The 8394-nt window shown below is 38.3% G+C and overlaps 1 long non-coding RNA gene across 1 annotated transcript; it reads left to right on the forward strand.

Annotated features, from left to right (window-relative positions):
* The first annotated feature begins 3313 nt into the window (after positions 1-3313).
* On the forward strand, positions 3314-5290 carry LOC144245566 (uncharacterized). Its single transcript, XR_013339305.1, has 2 exons — positions 3314-3496; positions 4667-5290. It is a non-coding gene; the product is annotated as an uncharacterized LOC144245566 (long non-coding RNA).
* The last annotated feature ends 3104 nt before the right edge of the window (positions 5291-8394 follow it).

Raw genomic sequence — 8394 nt, forward strand, 5'->3', positions numbered from 1 at the left:
GAGAGAGTTCGCATGCAAGGGGAGAGGGGAAAAGAGAGAAGAAGAGAGAGAATACCAAGCAGGCTCAGCACCATTAGTACAGAGCCTGATGTAGGGCTTAGACCCAGAACTGTGAGATCATGACCTGAGCTTAAATCAAGAGTTGGGTGCTCAACCGATTAAACCACCCAGGCACCCCACATTTCTCTTTTAATTCAGTTACAAAATTACTCAAATGAGGGGCGCCTGGGTGGCTTAGTCAGTTAAGCGTCCGACTTTCGCTTAGGTCATGATCTCGCGGTTCGTTGGTTCAGAGCCCCGCATCGGGCTCTGTGCTGACTGCCAGCTCAGAGCCTGGAGCCTGTTTCAGAGTCTGTGACTCCCTCTCTCTCTGACCCTCCCTTGCTCACACTGTCTCTCTCTCTCTCCTAGAAATAAATAAAACATTAAAAAAAAAAAAAAACAAAATTACTCAAATGTTCTTTAACCTGAATATTAAATTACATAGATAACTATCACCAACCAACTAATTGTATATGCAGTGATAGGCAAAAAAGCTAAAAAAAGGGAAAATTAGTATATTTTTTATGTTAATCGATAAAAGGTATCCTCCACGATTACAATTGTGGCAATTAAAGTGAGTATATGTACATGTTTAATATATTCTTACTATTGTATCATTTCTGTAGTTAATCATGAGGCTATAATTTCCATTTTTTCTTCTAGAAAGTTCTACAACATGCCCACTCCCCAACTTCAGACACAAATTTCAAGTCCAAGTTGTTGAATTTGAATTAATTTGATAGAGTAGCTCACAGAACTCAGAGAAACACTTTATTTACTAGCTTACTGGTTATTCATGATTTTTATACAAAGAGATAATTTAGGAACAGCCAGATGGAAAAGATCCAGAGGACAAAGATTCATATGGGAAGAGGCAGGAGTTTTTATGTCCTCTCTGAGTGTGTCATTCTTGCTGCATTTCTACATTTCCAACTATGATAGAAAAAGATAGGATTCAGCAGGCAGAGAGGGAAGGGTTAGGACCTGAGGTCCCTGGGTGGGAAAAAACACATGTTTTGGAACCGTGCTGGGAGTGTCTGAGCACAGTAATCCCCTCAGGCATAAAGTTCCTCTTAAGAATGTAATAGACACCACCTATTCTCCCTAAGGTTCCCCTCAGGAATTTGAAGAAAGACCTGACTGAAACAAGTAGCAGACCATAAAGTGTAAGACCCACAAGGAATGGTATGGCCATAGACCACCTTCATACATTAAAAATGAGCCAATCAGGAATGGACAACCCAGCACCTAGAGTTATCAAGCTAATAAGGGTGGAACCTGGGAAGGAAGGAGGGAGAAGGGAAAGGGGAGCAACCACAACCTTATGAAACAAGGACACTTGCCTATAGTTGAGGGCATTCACTTTCCAAAGTCCCCTCTCTCTGTAAAGAGAGCTTTCATACTATTCTCTCTTTCTGATTTTGTACTCTAATAAACTTCTGCCTGCTGCTCATTTTATTCTGTGTCCACCTCTAATGAACCCTACTGGCAGAATGTAAAAGTCAGCCACTTAGCAAGGATGTCTGATGTCCTTAAACTGATATACAGTTTAAGGACATCTAGTCTTAGTTTTACAAAGATGAGTCAAAGAGAGTCAAGAAGTCTTCAAAGAGACAACAAACCCCAGATATTGAGGTAAAACATTCTATTAGGCAACCACCCAGAAGCTCTCCAAATCTTGTCTTTTGGTTTTTTAAGGCAGCTTCATTACATAGACATGATTGATTAAGCCATTTGGTCATTTGCAAAGGAGACAACCTCCAGCACCTACCTCATTCCTGGAGGTCAAGGGGGTGGGATTGAAAAATTCCAACCTTCTAATCACATAGTTGGTTCCCCTGGCAATTAGCTCCATCCTTAAACGTTTCCCCAAAGTCGCCTCATTTACATAAACACAGGTGTGGTTGAAAAGGAGTTGTAAGGGGCACCTGGGTGGCTCAGTCAGTTAAGCATCCGGCTTCGGCTCAGGTCATGATCACACAGTTTGTGGGTTCAAGCCCTGCGTAGGGCTCTGTGCTGACAGCTCAGAGCCTGGAGCCTGTTTCAGATTCTGTGTCTCCCTCTCACTCTGCCCCTCCCCCACTCGTGTTCCATCTCTGTCTGTCTCAAAAATAAATAAAACCAGAAAAAATTTCAAAAAAAGAAAGAAAAGGAGTTTTAATGCATATCAAGACATCTGTAATCATCTAAGAAATTCCAAGGATTCTAGGAGCTCTGTGCCAGGAATAGGGACAAAGACCAAATATATATTTCTTATTATAAATCACAATATCATGGGGCACCTGGGTGGCTCAATTGTTTAAGCATCCAGCTTCAGCTCAGGTCATGATCTCACAGTTTGTGAGTTCAAGCCCCATGTGGGGCTCTGTGCTGACAGCTCAGAGCCTGGAGTCTGCTTCAAATTCTGTGTCTCCATTTTTCTCTGTTCCTCTCCTGCTCACACTCTCTCTCTCTCTCTCTCTCAAAAATAAATAAAGATTCAATAAATAAATAGATATATTGCAATATCATAATTGCTGAGTATAAGAGAGAGAAGCAGCTCCAACTTCTACCACTTGGTTCTTGTACTTGCATATTCTGGCTCTGAGTAAAATAGCACCCATATATTAATAGCTTATTTAGACCATAACTCATCCTCTAAAATATAATGCAAACATTTCAAGATCTATTATTTGAGTCTATTTGTATTGTGTTTGACTCTTCGGTAGGTCATTTCACCGTTGTCAGGTTGGCTGCTTCTGGGTCATGAGGCACATTCATAGTAATACGAGTAAATTCTGTGGGTGTGAGCCCATTGGCATGCTTCTTTATTGATTTGAGTTCCTTTGTCAAAAGTAATATTGTAGGAGGTTTTATGATGATGAGTAAAATGTCCTACAAGTCTACAGGTTGACAGAAGGACTGTAGGCAAGGAAGGTAATGTGTACCTGGAATACATGTCTATTTTTGTAAAGAAGAGAATTTGTTGCTGCCGCCACGGTGAAGGGATCCAGCAATCAGTTTATTATTAGGGGGCTGGTTTATGACACATAAGGAATGGTACCATCAGAAAGTCCTCAGTATTGGTGTCTGTTGTGGTCGAGATAGGCATTCACTACAGTCAGGAGCCAAATTAGCCTTGCCAAGGAAAAGTCAGTGTTTCTTCTTCCTTATTTTTCACTTCCTGGAATGCTGTAGGCATTTTTTTCTATGTCTTTCTATGAAAACAAATTCATTGAAAATGTGTGTTTTTTGCTTTTTTGGTAATGTTTTTTATTTACTTTTTAGAGAGAGAGGGAGACAGTGTGAATTGGCAAAGGGCACAATGGGAAGGAGACACAGAATCTGAAACAGTTTCCAGGCTCTGAGCTGTCATCAAAGAGCCTGATGCGGAGTTCAAACTCACTAACCTAGAGACCAAGACCTGAGCCAAAGTCAAACACTCAACCAACTGAACCACCAAGGTGCCCCTAAAGTATGTTTTAATGGACATTTGTTTTCTATTACATGTTTTCTTTGTGAGTAGAGTGACAGCAATTTGATTAAGCTGTAATCTTGAGTCTCAGTCGCATGAGTTTTATTTTTGAATCAAATATTAAAAAAATATTTTAGAATTTGGGTTTCTAGAGAAACAATAGTGTTAGTATTCTTAATTATTGGCTGCTGTGTACCTTTACTTCTTACAATCTTAATCACTTATATTGAGCTGGGTTTGCAATTTTTATTCTGTTTTTCCCCTTTCATTAGAAACAACAAGACTGAGGTTTAACTAAAGTAGCTTCAGGGCATACTTGGCAAAGTTGAATTGATTTTGCACAGCTTGGGGGTATTCCAGTCTTTAGATAATTATCTATGAACAGATAGTCCCTGGGACAATTGGTCCATCAGGCTATTTTTAAAGGTGCTCCTGTGTCAAAGGAAAACACCATGGGGCATAGGCCATGCATTGCCTTCCACCATTTTGTGTTTCCCCAGGCTTTTAAAATAAACTCTAAATCCACCTTCTATAGAAATACATCCTAAAGAAACTTCTACTACCTATGACATGTGTATTCCTTACATGTAAGTATTTAGGATCTTTATATATATTTACTGGGTATGTTTTTTCTTCACCCATTGCTGTTATTGTTATATTCATTTTGCCTATCCTGCCACTCCTAATTCTGGATTCTTTATTTATCCATTCAGTTTTTACTATTATGTAAGCTCTTAAGATAAGGGTTTTGGGTAGATAAAAATTGAAGCAAAGACTACTGACTAAAATAAGTCACTTCGCAATGGAGGTCCTCATTTATGTTATATCAGACGACTAAATGTTTGTTAAAAGGAATAATCTTTCAGTGATAAACTGTCATGGGTTAGCCTGTTTCATATGACAGGATATACTTTTTGAAAAGGGATCCATCGGGAATTTATGACAACAGATTTATAATTATTCATGCAACTAATAGACTTCACTGTTGTCACTCATGTTTGACTTTTATACTTCTTATCCATTGTCCTCCTCAATGCCTTATGCAGACAGTTTTTTTCATACTTGGCACTCATTCAACAGCTGTCAAGTATACAGTAAACTTTTCAATTTTTTAAACTTCCACTTAATTAAAAGAAAATATACTGATAGACTTTACCTACTTCTCAACAGATTTTCCAACTCCACAAAGCAAGCAAGCAAACACAATCCATTCGAATGCACAGTTCCCATGCAACAATTATCAGAAGAAACAAGACAGTATAAGGACAATTCCAAGAAGAAATTATATCTGGAAATAATAAAGGCATGCTATCTGGTGTCGATTTGATAGCACTCTCAAGTGGAAGAGAAGTATCAGACCAGATTTTGAACTCATATCTTTGGAGTATTTGTCTACAAAATATTGATATGGTTTGGTGGGATGATGTCATCTAGGCAGGCTTTCAGCAGGCTTGTCTGCCTGACGTAACATGGAATATCGATACCTTGTCAACCTGGTCTAACGTTGTCAAGCAGAGGACTTAAAGACCAAGTGACACAGTTTCCATCTTAGAGCTTATGAGCGTCATTGAAGCTACTCTTGCAATCTCATCCCCTCTCTCACTGTCCACAGCTATTTCAGGTGGACCGGAAATCAGACAAAAGGTTTTCTGATAAGAGAAGAATATAAGTCTATACTATGCATTTTCATATTGATTTTATTTAATTGGGTATTTTATCGTACACTGCTGTATTTTCTTTTGCTGCCTTATTTTATCAATAAAACTACATGCTGACCTAATGTTTTGAATCTGATTTATGTATATTTTGATTGCTTTTTCTCTCTCCACCTCTAACTTCTAAGTTATGAACTGGTCTGAATTGTTAATAAGGGGGAAAAATGCATTTCGGTTTATTTTCTCCCATCTCAGAGCTCCTTAAGGGGAGATGTTATGTTTTATTCATCTTTGTATCTCTTAGGTTTATCATGATACTAGTGCATATTAGATACTCAACACCTATTCTTTGAATGGAAGGGAAAATTTTAAAAAAGCATGGATGGATGTACATATGAACAAATATGTCTAAAATATGTCTATTTTAAATTATCAACGACAGCCATGAAAATACAATTATGATAGAAGGCCTAGCTTTCTGGGACCTTGCAATGCCAAATTTGAATCTTGGTCCTCTCTCTATCTGCCTTGAATAAAGACAATTGGGCTGTGTCTCTATAAATATGTGGTTATAATGTTGGCCTTGGTCTATTGGAATTAGAGAAGAGTAGGAAGGACTTGGGCTTTTGCCTCAAACAGAAGAAAGATAGTCTAGTTGTAATATGAATAGAGAAAGTCATGTCCATGCATAAATTTAAATTGTGGGATAGGCTAAGAGCTATTTTTTCTATGCAGAGACACATGAGCTATGCAGCTGAAAGTGAATTATAGAAAATAGTTGGGGGCTTTATAATCAGTATTTGCTACCATACCATTGAACTGAGTAGCTTTGTTGCAGTCATTTGGAATTTTTGTCCTAAATCGCAAAGATTCCTTCAATGTGTAAGAGTATCTGTATTACAGGAGAATGGCTACCAAGGAATGTTCTGGTGACACCAATGACAGTGACCAGATTTACTGATGTTTATGCCTTGTTTTGGACATGCTCATCTTTTCAAAGGCTTAAGACATTCTGATAGTTTGTCACCCCTGGCCAAGTGGCCATGTTAATAAGACCAAAATATTAACAATGGTTTTGGCTACTTAATCATACTAGGTGGAATGCTCAGAGTCACCCTAGACTTTGGAAAATGTACAACTTCCATTCTAACTTTGGTATGTCTACATGTAGTATTCAACGGATGTATATAGAAAAAATTATGCCAGTGGGCAGTGCTATAAAATGCTTATGACAATAATTTTAGTGCATACCACCTATTTTCAGTTTTTCCTCATTCATTTTCCTTCTATTTATATAGAGTTGTAATCTCCAACATGCAGCACTGGCCTCCCACATTATTTATTGTTTTAATATAGGGAACAATTACATATAATTAGCTAGATGACACTACTTGTTTGCTGGTGGAATTTGCTATGAATGCATTTGCTTCTTCAGGGAGTTGCTTTCTATTTCCTGCACTAGTGCTCTGGTGCTGTTTAGAGAGACCTATCTTTTTTTCCCTCCTTATTTATTGCTTCATTGGTCCGAGGCAGGAAGAAAGCATATGAAAATCAGGACACGACAGCCTGTGAATAACTATCACAGGAGGCAGAGGAAGAGTTGCATACCAATTAGAAAACACACAAATAGGCACAAGGTAAGCTTTCAACCACATATTCATTTTGGGTGAAGAAATCCAGGTAAACTTGTCAGATCCCAGTGATATTTTATGGAAACCATCATTTGATGCCATGGAAGATGTTATTTGTGAAGTGTCTTATTTCTCCACAATCATGTGTTCTGCACAATTCGATCTTCCAGATGGCTAAAGGTCACTACTTTGTTATGAAACTTTAAAATAATTAGCATTTTCCAAAAAGTTGATTTCCTAAATTTTATTAGCCTTTCTTCTATTGTTTAAAATAGTTCAGAGGACATAACTGAACCTACCATGAGATTTTCCAAAATATGATCTTAAGCCTGGCTATACCCATAGGATAGATTCTTGGATCCACTGGAGCTTGACTAATGGGGATAAATGATCCCGTATTCCTGAAGTCCTGTCCATGGACTGGCTTCCTGACTTAGCCAGAGTAATCTCACCTTGCCCTCTTTATAGTATTCTTTAGATGAGCTTATTCTAGTTGCTTATAATTAGGATATGATGGCTTACTACTGGTTTCATTTTAACATTGGCAACCACACAGATTTTTTTTAAATGTATTTATTTATTTTTGTAAGAGAGAGAGAGAGAAAGAGAGTGAGCACAAGTGGGGAGGGGCAGAGAGAGAGGGAGATACAGAATCTGAAGCGGGCTCCAGGCTCTGTGCTTTCAGTACAAAGCCCGATGCAGGACTTGAACCCACGGACCGTGAGATGATGACCTGAGACGAAGTCAGAGGCTTAGCCAACTGAACCACCCAGGCACCCCAGCAACCAGAGTTTTTAAAAAGGATCACAAAGGTTTTCTCTCTAATTAAAATGAGTATGCTACATTCTTCTTTCCTCCTTTAGTGCACATTGAATGCACCTTTAGGATCACAGAATATCACATACAGAAGAGTTGGAAGAAATAAAAAAAAAATGACGTAACCTAATGCTTCCATTTTACTGATATAAAATGGAGCTCAGGAAAACAAGGTGGTTGGTCCAGACATACAACTAGCACCTGGGATAAGATCCCATAGTTCCTAATTCAAGTAAATATTCTTTCCACATTCTGTTACTTTTAAAAGCTTTTGTCCCCTAATTACCTCATCCTAGCCCTTACTTTTACACCTCTCCTCTGTAACTTCTCTTCTGAGGCCCACCATTCTTAGTCATTGTTGCTCTCCAAGGATCCAAGTACATAGTCATTATATACTCACGTGTCTGAGAACCACTTATCAGCAGAGAATCTACTGTGTAGGCTTTGGTGTTAACAAATCCCAAATCAGATTTTCCACTTAGCATCATCACAAAATCTTTTCTCATAGACATCTTTTAATTTCATTTTATTTTGTGATCACAGATGGTGCACCTTTCCCTTGGCCAGAAGTCTTAACTTTATGACTTCCCCGGGAAGTGGAAGGTACATGGGTGGCAGAAGACATGTCTTCAGTTCTTATGAGAAAACTCAAATTTCTTATACTATTAATGGGAATCCAAACTGTTTCTTAGTACTAGTTATTAAGAACAGCCCTTTACCCGAAGCTCAAGCACAGCACAATATTCAATAATGCATTTCCTGTGCCTTTGAATATCAGCCTGAAAACAGAAAGAAG

This window comes from Crocuta crocuta, unplaced genomic scaffold (assembly GCF_008692635.1).
Source record: "Crocuta crocuta isolate KB4526 unplaced genomic scaffold, BGI_CrCroc_1.0 scaffold299, whole genome shotgun sequence".
NCBI lineage: Eukaryota > Metazoa > Chordata > Mammalia > Carnivora > Hyaenidae > Crocuta > Crocuta crocuta.